The sequence below is a fragment of the Uloborus diversus genome, chromosome 4, assembly GCF_026930045.1.
Source record: "Uloborus diversus isolate 005 chromosome 4, Udiv.v.3.1, whole genome shotgun sequence".
Lineage (NCBI taxonomy): Eukaryota > Metazoa > Arthropoda > Arachnida > Araneae > Uloboridae > Uloborus > Uloborus diversus.
In genome coordinates this window covers 86,317,377-86,337,985 of record NC_072734.1, presented here as the reverse complement: position 1 = coordinate 86,337,985, position 20,609 = coordinate 86,317,377, and the positions used below count along the sequence as shown (strand labels likewise).

The following is a 20,609-nucleotide window of genomic DNA, read 5'->3' as shown; positions in this document are numbered from 1 at the left end:
CTTCAGGAGCTGCAATTCTTTTGAACACTATTAGCCAAAGTGACTTCCTAATATCGTTATATTCCTCAGAAAAGTTGCTTGGATACACAATCCAATTAAGTAAAAAGCTGCAGGGAACCAATGAAGATTTGCTCTCAGCAATTAGTTTTGCTGAGCTTGTTACTCATCGGATTAAATCGCTCCAAGAAAATGTCGATGAAGAATTTAAATTATTGTTTGAGGAAGTTGCAAAAGCGGCTGAGCATCCGGAAACAACGATTACAATGCCAAGAATAGTGTGCAGACAAAAAAAATCGCAGCAACCCACCAGCAGAAACGGTGGAAGCATATTATAAAAGAGCAATTTTTATTCCCTGGATAGACTCCTTTAGATCTTTATTAGAAAAATCGATTCATGAAACACAAAGAAATTTTAATAAGTTTCCTATGTTTGCTACCCCCTAACGGATTAAATGAAAGAGAAAATGCTAATGATCAGGAATGTGAAAGAGAAGCACAATTTCTTAAGTTATGTGAATTGTACAAAAATGATATTCAAAGCAAAAGCAGCAATGCGCTGAAGGTTGAAATACAGCTTTGGTATGACAGCTTTAAATCAAAGTCTGTTTCTCCCAAGAACGCAATTGATGCTTTAAACATTTGCGATGAGGTTTTATTCCCTAATGTTTATATTTTATTGAAAATTTTTTCTACTCTTCCCGTGTCCACAAGTACGGCCGAAGGATCTTTTTCTACGCTGCGCCGTGTAAAAACATATCTCAGAAACACGATGGGCGAAAACAGACTTAATGGTTTGGCAAGCTTGAACATTCATCGAGAAATTGATGTCAACAGTAAAGCTGTCATTTCGATTCTAAAAAAATCCTCTAGGAGGCTAGATTTTGTTTTGTAGTTTTGCTATTATTCGTAATCTTCCAAACTTTTGTTGCTTGTTTCCTTTGTGCTAAATAATTTACTTGCCATTTATATATAAATAAATATATATATATATATATATATATATATATATATATATATATATATATATATATATATATATATATATATATATATATATATATATTTTTTTTTTTTTTTTTTCTGAATAAGCCTAATTTTGTTTTGCAATTTTGAGATTATGTACAAATTAGTATTGATGCTATTCAGTATTTCTGTTCTGTTTTAATTTGACAGCCGTGTAAAAACGTATTTTTTTCAATTACAGTAACACTTTTAGTTGCTTTTATCAAAGTAGATAAGAATGTTGTTTATTTCTGTGATTGGTCAATAAAACCTTTAAAATAAATTCTTACTAGTTTAATTCTAGTAACTGTTTTTCTTGCTTTTTGCCTTTTATATGAAATGAAATCATTGAGCAAAGTATCGATTTTGGTTTACTTTATAAATCCTGGACTATTCTGAGTGTCAATAATTTGGTATCTATAACATAGAAATATTTTCTTTTAGGATATTTCTGTCGGGCTTAAAACTTACTAACAAAAGCACTGGAGCATAATGTACAATAGTATTCACCATTTATTTTCTGTCATAATTACAATTTCAATAACATGCACAAATTCACATAAAATTTTAATGAAGCTCCTATTCAAATAAAACCCTGGGTGTTTTGAAAGATGCATTTTCAAAAATTCATTTCAGTAAAATTTTAAAGTGATTTATTTCCTGAAGATTATTACCCAATTTTTTTCCGTTTAGTGACATTGTGTTTTCCAGCCTGAAACAATCAAAAAAGCTTTATAATATAATTTCTGAAAAAAAAAAAAAAAAAATCCTGAAGTTTTAGAGAAAAATCGCAATTTTTAAAATTTAATTCAATAACCTCTGGACATGAAAGGGATAAGGTCCGTAAATTGCCAGAAATTAGCCCCCCCACTTTAGTTTAATCCTGGGTGCGCCCCTGGTTAAGACAAAAAACATTGTACCGCATTTTCCCTTTGTATTATCCGCAGTGGCATATAATCCTCAGGTACTAAAATCGGCTTGAAAAAAAAATCTTCGTGTAATCCTGGTATAATCCTAAAAATGGTCTTTATGTGTTTCGGACACGATGGATGTATCATTTGGAAAACAATCCAATATTTTCTAACTTAAATTGGCCGCAAAAAAAATTTTTTTTTTTTTGGCTGTTAAAATAGTTTGTTACTTCGGGGTTTATTATTGGGTAAACAGGGGTTTTTGCCTTCGTTTTAGTAGGAGAAAAAGAAAAATTCGCTAAATCGCAAAATTTGTTAATTAGAGATTCGTTAAGCTGGGGTCCAAATGTACGACACAAAAAATGAAATTTTGATTTAACATACAATTTTAGCATCTACATTAAAAACATGAAGAAGCAATAACTTTTAAGGTAAATTCAAAACTAATCTAAAAAATGATGATTAATTCTCTAAATTGTCATTATAGTGCGCTAATGACTTAAAAACAGAGAGTCAAGAAAGGAGCAAACAGTCTAATTTTGTCACTGACGTAACTAGCCGATCATTTTGGCTAGGAGTCACCTTGGGTCATCACGAAGTTAAAAACGTGGGAGAATGGGGGGGGGGGGGGATTTGGGGCTACCCTTTTTACCCCCCCCCCCCCCCCCATGTGTTTCAAATATGTATGTATGGGAAAATCCGGACTTCTGTTTTCCGGAAATCTCAAGAAACTGAACATGATTTTAAAGATTTTTTTTAAAATCAAAGGTAGAAAAGTTGCAAATAAATATTTTGAAGAGCATGAAAACAAAATGTTTTGAAACAACTTTTGATCGGGCATACACATAATTTGTTATCGTACATGAGAATGGTTTGCTGTAACTGCGATTATCAAAAAGGGCCGATTTCGTGATAGGGATTTTGTTAATTTTTGCTTCTATTTTGAAATAAGTATGAAACCATTTTGCTTTTAAGGCTTTTGTAAGCTTATTACATAGAATGCTTTTAAATGCTCTCAAACTTTCATACTCAACAATCTGGAAAATTTGCGTATCATAAATTCTGTATTTCCTGCATTTTTTGGGCAGCTGGAACTTGTGTTGTGTTTCTATTATTTTTGAGTATTTATAAACATTATTAGTTGATCTATTTAATTTTATCAGAGCTAGTTTGAGTTTTGTATTTCATACTTATTTGCAATTTTCCAAAAAGAATAAAATATCTTTTTCTTTTAATGCCTCCCATAACCAGAAAAACTTCTTAGTCTGGATTATCTATCTATTGATCTATATCTACAGTTCTACACATAAAGAAAGACAGGAATTAGCAATATGAAATAATGCTTTTAAAAAAAGGGGGAGCGTCGGAGTTCTCCTCTACAATTTTTCTGAAATTATAGCTCTAAAAACAGTTAGTAGACACTCTAGATATTAGTAGAAGGAGGGGTTCGAGGGCCCTCTTCTCAGAAATGCTAAAAAATATTAAGTCTTTAGAACTATATAGTTGGCCATTTTTGGTAACATTTGAGAAAAGTGTCCAGGGTTTTCTTTCCAGACATTTTTCAAAATAGAAGTTCCAAAAACGCCATTTTAGGAGATCTTCAACAATGTTAAGGAGCTTGCAGTTCTCTTCAAGAATTTTTTCCTCAAACTAGCTCTACAAATGTAATTCTATACAATCTTGGTGATGTTAGGGGAACGAGAGTTAAATGGGCTCTCCACTCGGAAATGTTGAATTTAAAATCTCCAAAGTACGAATGTAGACTTTTAGGAACTGTTAAGGAAAATTACTGTGTTTAGAGACTGCCCAGCAATTTTTTGAAACACAATTTCCAAAAGTTCAATTTTCAATGGTATTGGATGATGCAATGGGGAAGGAGTGTCGTGATTATTTTCCAAAAATGTTCAAAATTAGATCTAAAAGGCAATTCTGGATAGTTTGATGATGTTAGGGGAGAGGGGAGCAGGACTGTCATTTCAAAAAATTTCAGGAGGGGGGGGGGGGGTCAAAGTGTATGTACTTGATGTATTTTATAGGAAAAAAACATCAAAATGCATGCAAGCTGTTTAACTACGATACACTTTTAAAATAAAGGAGGGGGGTGTTAATTGACCCGCAATGATTTCTCAAATGATTGGTCTAGAGTGGAGTTTCAAGGGCCACTCAGAGGAAATTTTTCTGAATTGAAGTCCTTAAAACGCGATTGTTGGCCATTTTTGGTAACATTACAAAATAAGATGGTGCTCCGAAACTTTATAAATTTTTTTTTGACATTTATGTCCCAAAACAATATTTAGATAATCTTAAATGATGTTGTTGGCGGTGGGAGGGGAAGGAGGGAAGGGATTATTTTAACATATTGTACAGAGGAAAATCTTTCTTTTTTTAATTTCAGGAAAAAAAGTTTTGGAATTTTTATCTCCTTCTGAGCAAGTTTTTTTGACATGCGTTTTGATAGGGGGAGTGGGGGTTCCGCGCCCAAGGTTATGCCACTGAATCTTGTGCAAATGAAGGCTTCTTCCTTTACTGTATGTTTTTTTTTTTACATAGCTTGAATTGCGAAAGAAGAACATTCAAGTTCAGGGTTGGCAAGGTTTTGGACACTACAGTAAAAACCATGGTAAAAACCCTGGTTTTTACCCTCCTGTTCAAAATCCTAGTTTCCAAAACTGTGTGAAACTATATTTTTGGGGGAAATTGTATTTTGTGAGAAAACATCAAAAACATTCTAAAATGTATCAATGTAATGCTTTACATTGAACATTTATTCAATGTGAACATTCAACTTAGTTATGCAGCCGATTTTAATCAAGATGCACAGAAGTTGAATTCTTGATTAAAAATTTCAATTTGTGTGCAGAATTGAACTTTTTCTTTTGATAATTGTAACGAAATTTTCTTATATTTGCATGTGTGCAAATGAAAGTAGGGTTAACAAGGCTTTTACCATCCTGTTCAAAACCCTTGTGTCCAAAACTGTTTTTTGAGAAACCATATTTTGTGTGCAAATATCAAAAAACAAACCAAAATGTGTCAAAGTTATGTTTTTTTAAAAATATTTATTCAATGTGAGCATTCAAGTTAAATATATATGTAAACTAATTTATATAGCAGATTTTAATCTAGTTACGTATCAGTTTGATTTTTCTTAAAAATTTTCAATTTGTACGTATGAGTTTAAGACACTTTCGGACACTTTTACGCAGTTTTGGACGGTAAAAACCACCTTTCCTGCCCTGAACCAGTTTCAGACAGTCCAAAACCCAATCCTGTTCAAGTTATGTAAGATACAGGCAGGGTAATGGTTTTGGTGAATCCTGCTGTAAATATTGAGGTTCAATGCATCAGTGTTGAAGAAGAAAAAAACGTGAAACACAGATCATCCGTGGCAGCGTATAATCTCAGGGGCCTATCCAGGATTTTTATCTTGCTACCTATTTTTGTGAAAGTATTGCATCATTCTATTTTTGTGAATGTTCTTTTTTATCAGCATTGTTTTTGTGAACTTTTAGAGGCATCCTAATTTTTGTAAAAGAGAAGTAGAACAAGTGAAATTTTAGTTCAAAAAGTGTAAATGTCATCCAGTGTTATTTGTAACAGGTTTCGTTTTTTGGGTGGGGGGAGGGGAGCTAAAAACCTAAGAAGTACCAAAAATACCATTGTAATTTCAGCCTAATGGGCTATGTAATGTGTACAATATCGGAAACATGGGTGCAAGTTTGGTGATGTGTTCAAGACGGAAAATATTTTCAGCCCCCCCCCCCCCCGCATGTGGGATTAAAGAAAAATTTGTATGCATAAATGTTGCAGATTTTAACAATGCCAGTTTTGGAATCTGTTTGATTTAAATTTTAAGCCTTAAAATTGTAATATTTAAATGTTTTGACATCATAATTCCAAAAAAACTAAAATCCGGCAATAAATGGGGGCGGGGGTCTGGGGGTCCCCCAGGAATTTTTTCAAATTGAAGTCCAAAAAACGCTGTGGTAGGCCATTTTGGTTAAGTTCAGGGAAAGGAGGGGTTCAGGGACTCTTACATCAATTATTTTAAACTGATAGTCCCAAAATCACAATATTGGGCAACCTTCAAAAAATATTAAAGAAAAAGGGGGGGGAGGGGACGCTATGGGCTTTCCCGAAATCGAAGATTTAAAAACGAAATTGTAATTTAAATTTCATAACGTTTATATGCTCTTTGAATGCACTATTGAAGGGATGGAGTTCAGGAACCCTCCTTCGGCAATATTTCGAAATTGAAGTTTTAAAAACGCAATTTTAGACGATGTTGAATAATGTAAAGGGTAAAAGCGTTTGCAGCACCCTACCATTACTTTTTTGCCGATCCTAAACATTTTTGTTGTTGCAATAAAATCGCTTAGGACATAGAGGTGCAGATTAGAGGTCGCCACTCGCCAATTGGCGACCAAAAATTTTCAATGGCTACCAAAGATTTCAGCGCCGATCGCCACCAGGTGACCAAAGGGGAAAAAAAATCCCCCCAAGTTGAAGTTATCGATTGCACTGTGCTTTCGGATCCAGTTTTTCATGCTGTGGTAGTCACTCGTCTAGACGCGAGGTCACTTACTGACCTTCAAGAAAAGTTGAAATGTTGCCCCTCTCCTCGCTGATTCGTTGACCACTTCCCGTTTGCTACACCTACACTGCGTTCGGGGCTTAGAGCATTGTTCGGGAAGGGGGGGGGGGGGGTGAAAACTGAAACCTCCCCGCGGTCCAGCAGACATGATCCCTGAACCCAATCAAGGTCAACACCGCAGCATCTGCAGTGCCTGAGGAGGGGAAACGTAAATACGGCGGCGTAGCTAATTCTGATAACTTTTTAAAAGGTTGAAAATGACGAGTAGAGGTAGCTCAAAGAGAATAAAATTGGATACATCTTCCAAGACTTTATTTCAGTTCTTCAAAACGAAGACAACCAGCATCAAGTCAGTTCATTTTTCATTATTATAGAATTTTTTTTTTGGAAAGATTACTGTAACGTGTGTAACAAACTAAACATGGCACCAAATACATTATTTTTCTGCTGTATAATATGCTATCGATTTAAAAATCAATTTTTAGAAGTTCCAAATTACTTTAAAGTGGCCGACTTACACCGGGTGTCATGAAACTTTTCACGACTTGCTTCGCGAAAATCTGCTTCCCTTGTTCCTTTTACATCTTTTGCGAATATTTTAATATAATATAATTTTTTTTCAATCTGAAAATATTTTGACAGATGCAGCGTTAAATTAGCTTATTTAATGTTTAATTTTCATGACTTTTTATTTAGGAAGCCATATTAAATTTGAAATCGTACTTCGTGCGAAAAATTGCACTTCGTGATTTAGATTTCAATCCTTTTACATCTTGTAAATATTAAAAATATTTTTTAAAATCGGAAGTTATTTTGCGCAGGCTAAATTTAATTAGCTTATTTCGTGTTCGATTTTAATGAATGGATTTATTTTTGGATCCATGCTTCCTTTGTAATCGTACTTCGCGGGGAACTGCACCTCGTGGTTGAGTTTTCAATAGCTTTGCATCTTGTTCATTTCTTAATATTTTTGACAAATGAAAGTTATTTTGACGTATACTACCTTAGATTAGCTTGGTCTATATTCCATTTTAATAAAAGAATTAATTTTTGAAGCCACGCTTCCTTTGTAATCGTACTTTGCGGGGAATTGCTCTTCATGATTGAATTTTCAATCCCTTTGGATCTTGTACAGATTTTAATATTTTTGATAATCGGAAGTTATTTTGGCACAGGCTGCCTTAAATTAGCTTATTTTTTTGTTTATTTTAAAGACTTGATTTATTTTTGGAATCGTGCTTTCTTTGTAATCGTACTTCGCGTATAACTATAACCACGTGGTTGAGTTTTAAATCCTTTTGCATCTTATTCATATCTTAATATTTTTGACAGACGAAAGTTATTTAGACAAATGCAACCTTATATTAGTTGTTTTATGTTATATTTTTATAAAAGAATTTATTTTTGAAACCATGCTTCCTTTGTAACCGCACTTCGGGGAGCTGCACCTCGTGGTTGAATTTTCAATCTTTTTGCATCTTGTACAATTGTCTTCATATTTTTGATAAGCAAAAGTTATTTTGATGTGTGCTACCTTAGATTAGCTTGTTTCATGTTCCATTTTAATAAAAGAATTTATTTTTGGAGCCATGCTAACTTTGGAATCGCACTTTGAGGATAATTGCATCTTGTGCTTTAGATTTCATTTTGCATCTTGTACCAACATATTTTAATTTTTTTGGCAGTTGGAAGTTGTCAGCTTATTTTAAGTTTTATTTTAATAAATAATAAATGCAATTATTTTCGGGAAACGTGCCGACATTGCACACCAGTTTTGCTAATCTTTTTGCATTTTTGAATACTTCAGAAGTTTTGATAATTGAAAGTTATATTTTAATAACTAAAAAGTAATAAATCCTGTTCATATATTTATTTTTACAGGCTTTATTTTAATCAATTTAATTTATCCTAAAATATTAAATCTAAACATATTTTTTTTTTGCTGTTGAATTTGAAATGTATTATTTCTATAAACGATACTAAATGTCGTATGTTGAGAGGCAGATTTCTAGAGTAGTGGACATCTACTTTATTATTAGTTCAATTCTAATTCAGACTTTTAAAATAACCATTTGTTCGCAAACTACAAATATTTTTCTAGTTTGTTTTTATTATGTGGTTTTGAATTTTAAAATTTGGTCCTACAAATTTAAATTTGCAAATATGTTGGCAAGGGGGATTCTATGAAAAGTGAAACCAGTAGTGTTGTATCCTTCCTTATTCATCTTAGTTGGAAGGTGGTGCGTGGGTTTACTTAAGTAACGAACATCGAAACCGCTTACGAACAACATACTTTACTGGCACAAGCACACAAAATTACATACATCTTAAAAAACGGTGAAAGCCCTTTTTTCCCAGTTACAGTTAGATCTCGATCCAGTTTACATTCTCATACAGTCACAGTTAAAGTTAATAGCATTAAGACACTACATCCCTCCCCCAAAGTCCTTATAACTACAGATCAAGTCTCTTTGGAGGCTTTCTGATTCGAGTTGACCATCGAAGCACTGGAGTTAGTTCAGCAGCTGGCAAGGGCTTGGGATCTGGAGCAGCTGTAGGCATTATTGTCTTTCTGGATGGACTTTTTGGATCGGGGTACACCACAGGTGAGTTTGGACAAACATTGGAGCTAGCGGGTTCATCAGAATCTCGGGAAGCCTCGCAAACGGACTCCCTATTTGGCTCGGATTGAACCGTGGACGATTCCTGTACCCTGTATCTAGGGACTGTACTCTGTGACGTCTCGGACTCGGATACTGCAGTGTTGCGTATCTAGTCGATGTGTCTCTTCCATAACTGTCCGTTAACATCTATGGTGTAATGCAGGTGACCATCTCTACTGACGACTGTACCGAATTTCCACCTTCTATCTCCTTGGCGATAATTCCGTACAGCGACTCGATCACCGGTATTGAAAAATCAATCTCTGAAACAAATATCTTTTTTTCGTCTTAGATCTATCTGGTGTCGAACATCGGGTATGAGCAGATCAATTAATGTCCTTATCTCTCTCTTCATAAACATGAATGATGGGCTTTGTTTTGTAGTCATGTTTGGAGCTTTGCGATATTGCATTAAAAATGTGTTTATTTTTTGACGAAGGGAACCTGGGAAGTCAGACATCGCCCTTAGCGATTGTTTAACGGTATATACATACCTCTCTGCCTGACCATTACTAGATGGCTTATAAGGAGCACAAGTTTTATGTACAATACCATTGCATTTCAGGAATTTTTCAAACTCTTCTGATTTAAGCTGCGGTCCATTATCACTGACAAGGGTAATGGGTAACCCATATCTCGAAAAACACTCTCTTAGGCATTTGTTGGTGTTTGCAGAAGTAATTTTCTTCATAGGAAATACTTCAAGCCATTTGGAGTACGCGTCCACTACGATAAATAACATGTGTTCGAAGATTGGGCCAGCAAAATCTATATGAATTCTCTCCCAGGGTGCACTTGGATATTCCCAGTAGTGTGTTTTAACTTTTGGGGGATCAGCTTTATGCTTTGCACATTCTGTGCAGCTTCTTACCATCTCTTCAATATCCTTGTCAATATTCTTCCAATAGATGTATGAGCGGGCTATGCCCTTCATTTTCACCATACCCAGATGGCCTGTGTGGAGATCTTCAAGTACTCTTCTTTGGTAGCATTTTGGAATGCACACCCTGGATCCACGTAAGATGCATTCATCTTCTACAGCAAACTGGGCAGTGTCATCTCCCTTCCCTCTTACATGTTTCCCTGATTTTAAGGCATGATAGATGGGCTTTAGCTCTTCATCAAGCTTGGATTCTCTAGCAAGATCCTTTGAAGTAATTGGCAAAGTCTCAATTTGGCGCATTTGAAACATAGATATTTCATCTCTCAGATCTAAATCTTCTGATTTTAAAGGAAGTCGTGATAAGAAGTCTGCATTACCATGCTCAGCAGTGTTCCGATATATAATGTCAAATTGGTACGCTTGTAAAAATAATGCATAATGCAATAATCTTGTTGCTGACAATACAGGAAGACCTTTTTTGCAACTAAATATGGCAACAAGAGGTTTATGATCAGTGACCAGAGTAAATCTTCTACCTTTTAAGTATAAATAAAATTTTTTTATTCCCCAAATAATTCCCAAGGCTTCCTTATCTATTTGAGAATATTGCTGCTCCGTTGGGGTCAATGTTCGAGATGCAAATGCAATAGGATGTTCAGATCCGTCGGGAAATTGGTGCGCAAGGACGGCGCCTAAGCCAACAGGTGAAGCATCTGTTGACAAGATAACTGATAAGCTAGGATCGTAATGAGCAAGGACTCTGTCCGAACATATTTCTTTCTTGATTTTATCGAATGCTTCAGAACATTCCGCATCCCAATTCTATTGAACCCCCTTACGGGTCAACTGATGCAACGGATATGCCAATGTTGCAATATCTTTCGAAAATCGACCATAAAAATTTACAAGTCTCATAAACGACTGAATCTCTTGAACATTTTGGGGAGTTTTTGCCTTCATAATAGCTAAAATTTTGTCATCTGTTTTTGACAAGCCCTGAGCATTGATTTTGAACCCGAGGAATTGTATTTCACTTTGAAAAAATTTGCTTTTTTTATTATTTAACTTTAGGCCATGAAGCCGACATCTTTCAAAGAATTTTTCTAACTTTTGGCAATGGGTTTCTATATTGGGCGTAGCAATGCGAGCATCATCAAAAAATACTTCTACCCCATCTAAATCCTTAAATACAGATTCAATGTAGCGCTGCCATACCGCTGGTGCGGCATTCACCCCATACATTAAACGTTTACAAATATAGAGGCCTTTGTGAGTGCTTATTGTGAGGAGTTTTTGACTATCTTCCTGCATTTCCATCTGCAGATAAGCTTGACTAAAGTCAATTTTAGAAAAAACTCTACCCCCACTGAGTGATGAAAAAATTTCCTCTACTCGCAGCAAGGGGTATTGCTGGACTTTAAGATTTTTATTCAGCGTGACTGAATAATCAGCACATAATCGTATGCTGACATCTGCCTTAACAATTGGTACTATTCGGGTCGCCCAGTCACTTGTTTCTGTTTTTTCTATAATGCCTTCCCTCTCAAGTCTATCGATTTCTTCTTCAACTTTATTCTTAAGAGCGAAAGGTACAACGCGTTGTCTGCAAAAAATAGGTTTTGCATCCGGCTGCAGCTCTAATTTGCATTTATAATTCTTCATTTTCCCAACACTCGAATTATCAAAAATATCTGCATACTTGTTAAAAAGTAATTTTAAACGATCATTTTCAGCTCCAGTTGTTTTGACATGTTTGATGCCTGCCCAGTCAATATTAATTTTGTGTAACCATTCTCGACCAAAGATCGTGTCTAAATCTTGTTCTACTAGGTAAAGATTTAATTCTTGTTGCTGATTATGATATTTAACATCTACTGTTACGTATCCCAGAGGTACAAGAGAATTTCCATTGTACGTCTTAAAAACTAAATTAGTAGGAGAAAGTTCCTTTCCAGAAATTTTCCGGAATTTTTTTATGCTCATGACTGATACAGTTCCCCCTGTGTCCAGTTCCATCTGCACTGGTGTATCATCAATGGAAACCGAAATCATTATTGGAGGTTGTTTTGGTTCCTCCTTTAAGTTTGACTTTAGTGTCACTTCGTACATGGGTACGCTATTTATATTGTTTTCCCCCACTTGCTTCTGTTTTACAAAATTCTTTTTGGTTTTTGGTGTTCTCTGGGCAGCAAAACAAGCTACTTTAATATGCCCTATTTTCCCACAAAAAAGACATTTTGCAGTCTTAAATTTGCATAAATTCGGAGAATGATCCTTCGAAAGGCATCTATAGCACGGTTTTTCAATTTTCACTGCCGAGTTTTGAACTTTCGTTTTGTTTACGGGCTGTTTCGTATAACTTTTAATTGAATGTATTACGTTCAATTTCGTACCAATAATAGCATTTGAGCTTTGAGAAGCTTTTTCCATAGCCGAAGCAATAGCTAATGTTTTAGATAATTCCAAATCATCTTCTTCGAACAGTCTATCTAAGGTTGTTCTATCCCGTAACCCACTTACGAAAACGTCTCGGAGCATTGTATTTAACATGTTTTTATCATAATTACAAGGTACCGCTAGCGATCTTAATTCCGCTATGTAAGCACTTATGCTTTCCTCTTCCTGTTGTTTTCTGTTTAAGAACATATGTCTGCTTGGAATTATGAGCGGTTTAGGATTTAGATGTTCCTTAAGAATATCAATAAGAGTATCGAAATCTTTTTCAGCAGGATTTTCTGGAGCAAGCAAATTTTTTAGCAAATTATACAACTTAGCCGATAGGCTAGAAATCAAGGTTTTACCTCTTTTAATTTCCGCAACATTCTGAATATCTAAAAATGCTTTAAAGCGCTCAATAAATGAATCAAATGATTCTGACGTTTCGTCATATTTATCAAACTGAACACCAGTTACTTTCGATTTTGAATCTGGTTGTTCTTTCGTTTGTAAAGCTTCCATAAGCATTTTATTTTGCTCAATTAATTGCTGAACTAGTTGCTCCATGACAGATTTTTCTCAATTAGAAATATATCAGAATTAATAATTCCTACCTTGAGCTGTCTTCAGTTTAATAAACCTAATCCTTACTTGATTTCGCACTCTTTATACTCTCAAACATCGTCGCCAGTTGTTGTATCCTTCCTTATCCATCTTAGTTGGAAGGTGGTGCGTGGGTTTACTTAAGTAACGAACATCGAAACCGCTTACGAACAACATACTTTACTGGCACAAGCACACAAAATTACATACATCTTAAAAAACGGTGAAAGCCCTTTTTTCCCAGTTACAGTTAGATCTCGATCCAGTTTACATTCTCATACAGTCACAGTTAAAGTTAATAGCATTAAGACACTACAAGTAGGTCAAACAAATATTAGATTTTTAACTTAATGTGTTCCTCCATCCTATTTCAATCCAAATCTTTCTCAGATTTCTTCAATGAGAGAAGGAAAATACTTACCAATCTTCACTGGTACTGATTTTTATTGTGCTAAGATTTTTAATACATAGATATATAAAATATATGTACAGTGAAGCAGAGTTTATACGTTTTTGAAGGGACTGTATGAAAAAAGTGTAATAAGGGGAAAAACGTACAATAGGTATGCATTAAAATGTATTGGATTCTGCAGGGACCAATTCAAAAAACGTACCAAAGAGAAATGTATAAACGGTGCTTTTCTGTATATATATATATATATATATATATATATATATATATATATATATGTGTGTGTGTGTGTGTGTGTATATGTGTGGGTGTATGTTTGGCTACCAAAAATTTGAAGTGGCTACCAAAGTTTTTGGTGTTGGTAGCCACTGGCTACCAAAGAAAAATACCAGTCTACACCTCTATTAGGACATAAGATTTTCACTTTTGCAACATAAATCAGTTCTGATTCGAAAGTCTACCCAAGGTAGTGCCAACAAACTAGAAAAAAAGGAAAGGTGGGGGAAGGGTAGGGCCAACTAATGATAATGAACTGGCACCATTCCCCTACAGTCTTCATTTGAAAAAGAATTCTTTTATAAGATAGCAGGTGGTGAAATTAGCAATAAAACATCGCTTCAGTGAAGTAGATATATTTTTTAAACAGGGTATCCTTTCCAATATTCATTAATTAAAAAAAGAAATAGACGAACTGAATCCTAACCCTAGGCAAAGTTCCTGAATCACATCCCTCTTAAGGCACTCAAATATAGCCTAAAGTGGCGCTTTAAATTTTCCGCATCAAAACATTTTCGGAAGAAAACTCCCGAAACCCTTCTTCTATAGGTTCACCACAAATGTCCCAAATTTCAATTTTTAAGGCTTCAGTCTAAATTGTTTTGTAGGAATAGTACCCCTCTTACCTATAAATATGACTTATGACAGCCTAAAAGTTTTAATACTTTAATTTTAGAAACTTTTTGAAAGAACCTTCCTACACCCTTCCCCCTTAAGTCATCCAAAGATAGCCCAAAAAAAAGCCCTTAAAATTTCAGAAATGAAAATATTTCGGACTGGGGTGCGGAATACCCCCCCCCCTCTCTCAGTGTGTTTAGTAAACGCAGTTTTATTTAAGATTTATTTTTCTATTGAGAGAGCAACTCCCCTCCCCACACGCCGAAGCCAATCCAAAGTTTTAAGACTTCAATTTCGAAAATGTTTCGAGAAAGACACCTGAATTCCCGAACTCTTAACTCACTCAAAAATAGCCAAAATAGCATTTCAATACTTCAGCATGGAGAAATTTTTTCGGGGAGAGAGCCCCCCCCCCCCCAACTACTTCCCCTTGGACTTCGCGGTTTCGCCTTTTCATCACCGAAGATTTAAGAATTTAAATTCTAAAACTTAGTGAGAGAAAGCCTTCGAATTCAGTCTTCTTACGTCTTTTAAAGATTACCTAAAGCTGAGTTCTGAATGCTTCAGCTTTGAATATTTTTTGGGAAAGGGAAACCCTGAACCCCAAGACGGTCTAAAGTTGCGCTTTTATGTTACCCGTCTCGGAATTTCGCCTAAAGAGAGCCCCCTCCCTCCCTCTTGACATTGCCAAAGACAACCTAAAAGTTTTAAGACTTTAATTACAAACACTTTTCGGGAGAGGTTCTCAAATGCCATCTCACTCAAGTCATTTAATTATAGCCTTAAATAGTTTTTAATACATCATCTACAAAACATTTTCATGTTAAAACACCAAAACCATCTCTCATAAGTTCACCAAAGATTGCCTAAATTAGTGTTTTTAAGACTCAGTTTTTGATTTTCTCTTAAACTTCCCCCTCCCCACTTTTACATCATTAAAGACAGCCTAAAACTTTTTGACTTTTAAAATGTTTAATTGTTTGCAGAGGAGAAATATCGAACCACTCCTAGCTTCAAAAATGGCTTTCAATTCAGTTTCTCGATATTTTATATCAGAACCCCTTGAGTAACCCCCCCCCCCCCTCTTAGATTGTCCAAGATATCAACGTTTTAAGACCTCATCGTGGGTGAATTTGCAGACTGATTACCTTCTTTGCAAGAGCAGCGTTTTTTCGCAAACTCGTGCTGTCGTTATTTTTCTCCCTTTCCTTTCTCCCCCCCCCACACCCCCCATATTTCCATTCTAGCGAGTGTTAGATTCAGTGACATTGGAATTTAGTGATTTTTCAAGTCTTTAAAAAAAATACAGGAACGGTTGCCCGTTGGAGTTTCCAACCAGCTTGGAATTTTCCCTCAATTATTTCTAAAAATTCTCATTTTCATTGAAATCTTCAAACTCCCTGATAGTTTCCATTTTCCCTGGTATGTGGACGCCCTTTGCTGTGGAGAAAACATTTCATCTTGTCAGCAATCACTCTCAATCGATGATTCAGATTCAACTCTTAAGACATTTTAAGAGCGTACATAACTTTCATTTATGCGTGTAAAGTTTGCACAAAAAAAAAAAACACCCGGAAATGAAAAAAACGATAGGATGATCGAAAATACCATGAGTAAAGGCTAAATTTTCAATTAGAGCCGATTTTTTCGAAAAATCAGGGAGAATAGCGAGCAACTCCTCGATCTGCAATGCAGTGAGTTGGAAATAACAGAGTTATAACTAAAAAAAGTCAAATGGCCCGAGTCGAAAAGCCATTCCTCCAAAAGCACGTTGCAAACAAAACAAGCCCATGGCGGGAAACCGAGAGTGACAATGTAAATTCGTGCTTATGGAACGGTCAAGTAATTAATGCATATTTTTCAAATACTCAATTTTCTTTTTTAAGTAAAACTGAAAGAAAATCGAGTTTCTTTCCGTCCTGACCTCCGTCTCGCAAATTTTGTCCAAGACGGAAATCCGTCCTGAGACGGAAGGTCTTGCACCCATGATCGGAAATTATGAGAAAAACGGTGCCTCAAAATATGTTAAAAAAATTGATGATATTATTGCATAAATACTTTGGCGAGAAACAGCTAAAAATTAGTTAAAATACTACAAAAAGGTTGCTATTTAAGCGATTGTTCATATAAACCTGCTTAGAATTTTATTTTATGAGTAAATTTTGTTTTAAACAGAGAAAAAAGTTTTATATTTTAAAATGTAAAATTTTTGTGAAATTTTCGATGTTTTTGTGAAGCTACTGATTTTATTACTTGATTTTTGTGAAAGTACCTACTTCAAAAAAGATTTTTGTGAAGGTACCGAAAAACGGTAGCAAAAATCAGCCTGTATTGGGCACTGAATCTGCACCTCGTTAATTTTAAGTGTTTTAAAGAGATAATCCACAGGAAAATATGGTAATTTCCAAAACATGATCAAAAAAGCTTTAAAGGTAAAGCTAAAGCAAAATTGAAACAAAACTTAGTACACTCGTAATCAGGGACAGATACAGAAAAACCTTTTGGAGGGGACCTGGGAAATTGGATGGCACCCCCCTGCCACATTTGATGTTTCATAACAAAGATCTCACTACTTTATTTTAAATTTTTCAGACCAATGATCTACTTGTAAGTACATAAATATTATGCACTATTATACTTTGAATGTGGACATAAAACATTTTAATGTTTCAAGCCAATTAAATACTAAAACCCAATATAATGTCGCCGAAATGCTATACGGTGAGCGGTTTTAATTACGAACATTGTTGTAATGATTACAACATGACGGCAAGGTTATTCAATAAACCCATATAGCCATACCTCATTTGAGTTTTTATAAATTACCTATTTTATACTTTAACTATAAAATATTATTTAAGAAAATCATAGTTGTTAAACGTACAAGATTTATTGAAGAACTCAGGACTATCTCAGTGTGAATTTCAAAACAGTTGCAATTTGTTCTTGAAGCCATGATACAGTTGAGATAACATAGTGATATAACATGCCGTTTCCATTATTATCATGGTTTTCCCAAGAAACTACTGTGATTTCATTCATTTTGCATTTTTTATAAGCTGAAAAATAAATTTATTATTTAGCAAATAGCTTCCTGGAACAAAATAAGTCTTTTAGGCACGCCTACACATTTTTTGAAGAATGTTAATCATTGATTCCATCAAAGAAGTATTAATAAACAAATCACAATATTGCATTCCCTTGAATTCAAAACCAGCGAATTAAATGTATGCTGCCACTCTGGGCCTCCGACTCCAGTATTATTCTTTAGCAAACAAAAATGCTTTTATTTAAAATACGCTCTGTGTTTTGTATTCTTTTTAATTAACTAAAAAAATGCCATAGAGAAGTCAATTAAAAATAATGAATAAAATAGTTAAATAAATTCATCCTTTTTGAGGGGCACCCCCCCCCCCAAAAAAAAAAAAATCCGCTACTGTTCACAATGTACACAGTAGTTGGACTCTTCCAACGAGCATTGGAAATACTAGTTCTTCATGATAAATGTAACCTGGAACTTTGAAAATAAGAAGCTCAGATAGATTAGAAAAAACTTTTATTGTTGACAAGTGAGAGAGAGTGGGAGTTTTTACATGCATTGGGACCAGAAATCGTCCTAGAGGCAAGCAACACAAGCAGCCACTTGGGGCGCCAAGTATAGGAGAGCACCAAATACAGCTGATCAAGAAAAAAAAAATCAGCTTTCAGTATTGTGCTTAGTCTCTTGAAATTCAAAACTTGTTTACATACAATGGAAAAAGGATTCCTCCTGCCCTTAAAACATGTGTTGCAGTGACAGGGTTGGCAAGTTTCTGCCGAGGGGGGTAAAACCACTGGTAGAAACCGGTTAAAACCGGCATGGCAAAAACCACTTTCTGCCACATTTGCGGCAGAAACCGGCAAAAACTCACAAAATCCATGTGTCGAGTCCGCTACATGATACTTTCTTTGACATAATGATTTAATTTTCGGTTTGATTTGCATATCAGTTTGTTTTGAGTTAGTACTACCAACCCACAAACTCAAAACAAAACAATGTGCTAATCAAACAGTAAATGAAATAGTTATGGCAAAAAAAGGATCTTGTTGGTAACATAATTTTTCATTCAAACTAAACTCAACATTATTAATTAGTGTCATTTGGAAGCATTTTGCCTATATGTACTCTTTTTCTCTTAATTTCATTATATTATTAGTTTCTACACATCTTTATACCTTTAGTTATTGTTCATGTCGCTAATTTTACAATACTATACTATTTTTTTAACTTTGTAACGTAAGAACTATAAAACTTTTATGTTATTCAAAATTTTTATCACAAAGAAAAATCAATCATGACTGGCTAACAGCTTATATTTGAAATAAGCATAGTAAATCAAAAAATTAGTTTATCATTCACCTTGATTACAGCACTTTTTCCCATATTTAAAAAAAGAAGAAAAAAAAAGAGAATCACTGTTGTTAAACTATTGACTTAAATTCTTTAAGGGGTCCTTAATTAAAATTAATTTTAAAAAATTAATATATGCTCAAGATCCATTAATGCTCTAATTAGTACTAAATTCTTCACAGCACAAGTATATATACATATGAAATATTGCCGTGATAAGCACAAAAGTCAGCACAAAAGTCGTCACTTTTTATCAAAATTAAGTTATAATTACAAAGTGATTCTTTGTCATATTTTTTCTAAATACAATGTTTTATAGTAATTTGTGAATGTGAAATTTGGTTTTAGAAAATTCGAAAAACTTGCCATCTGTATCAAATACATGGAGGCACACCAACTTTATAGAGCAATTTCTCAATTTGAACTCAGATGCAGAAACACCTTCGGCGCTTTGCACAGACAGCAGAATAGTTCTTTTTTTTATCGCAACTAAGATATTTGAACTCAGCCCAAGTACTCCAGTACCACACTAATAGAAATTCAAAGCAGCCAATCAAAATTCTTGAAAGTAATTGTTGATGAATTTCCTTATGAACTCTTTCTACTTTGTTGCATTTGTTTTGGTTTTCATTTACAATCATTGGCGGCGATTCGGGGGGGGGGGGGGGAGCATTTATGGTTTATTTATTTATTTTATTTTCGAAATTTGAAACCAAAAATGAAAATTATAAAAAAAAGCAGAAAGGTTGAAATTTTCAGAACATAAATTATTTGCTTTACTCTGGATATGTTTACAAAACATTATTTAGTACAATCAGTAACTTTTAGTTTATGTATTCATTGTTAAGCTATCAGTAAATTCAATTGTTTCACCTGAAAACTAGCCATACTTGTTCAATGAAATTATTACCAAGTTTTTGTGACATGTGAAAATACTTTGGGGTAAATAATGTAAGTCTAATTCATGTCTTAGTGTTTCTTCAGGGAAAATTGTTTACAAAATTCATCAAAATCTTAATGAAAACGTGAGTTAAGTTGCTAGATTTACATCAATCCACTCTTAAAACCAGCCCTAGCAAACTTTTTTACTCTTTTTAAACATTTTTTGCAGCCACTAAAAGTCCTAAAGCTTTTAGTTATCATTTTTTTTTTGCCCCCTCCCCACCCACTTTTCAGTCCTAATCACCCACCTTTGCTTACGATTATTAAAACAGGGTTTTATTATTGCATTACACTCGTTTGATTCATCTACTAACATTTATCATGAATATAACTAAATAAAATATACATAAATACACGATACATAATAAATATACATAAATGATTTTAAAAGAAATTCATTTGCAAACCAAATTTTATGTCTTTTGTTACAACTTACCAAGAAAAAATTATGAAAACAGTATGTGTGAGAATTTTTTAAAGACCCTCCAAGTTGCAAACAATGATGTAATCCTTTTGCGCGCGCTTTTCCATGAACCGTAGTTGCAGTTACAAGCATATTTAGGTTGCGTTCGACGAGCTCGACTGAGAGCGACCGGTTAGTTAATCACGTGACAGCTAATGATCACGTGCTCCAATCAACCAATCAACTGCTTAGAATGGTAACCATCGTGGTAACCGGTTGATCATAGAACGATTCGGTTAGTAACCAGTTACTTACCGGTCGACCGGTGAGTTTCGTCGAACGCAACCTTATAAGATAAGGCAAGTGCATGGGTATGTTTGAAGAGTGCAACCGGTTGGTTGATTTGATGAATCAGCGTTGAGGATTCGTAGAAAGTTTTCATTGTAGTGCCTAGGAAAGAGTAGTGTGCCCACGAA

General features: G+C 34.5%; 1 protein-coding gene across 1 annotated transcript in view; it reads right to left on the bottom strand.

Annotated features, from left to right (window-relative positions):
* LOC129220361 (DNA repair protein complementing XP-C cells-like) overlaps window positions 1-20,284 on the bottom strand; it is a 50,052-nt gene extending 29,768 nt beyond the window's left edge. The window contains exon 1 of the mRNA XM_054854768.1: window positions 20,167-20,284. The gene's annotated coding sequence lies outside the window, so the exon portion shown is untranslated. The remainder of the gene's footprint in view (window positions 1-20,166) is intronic.
* Between the last annotated feature and the right edge of the window lie 325 nt (window positions 20,285-20,609).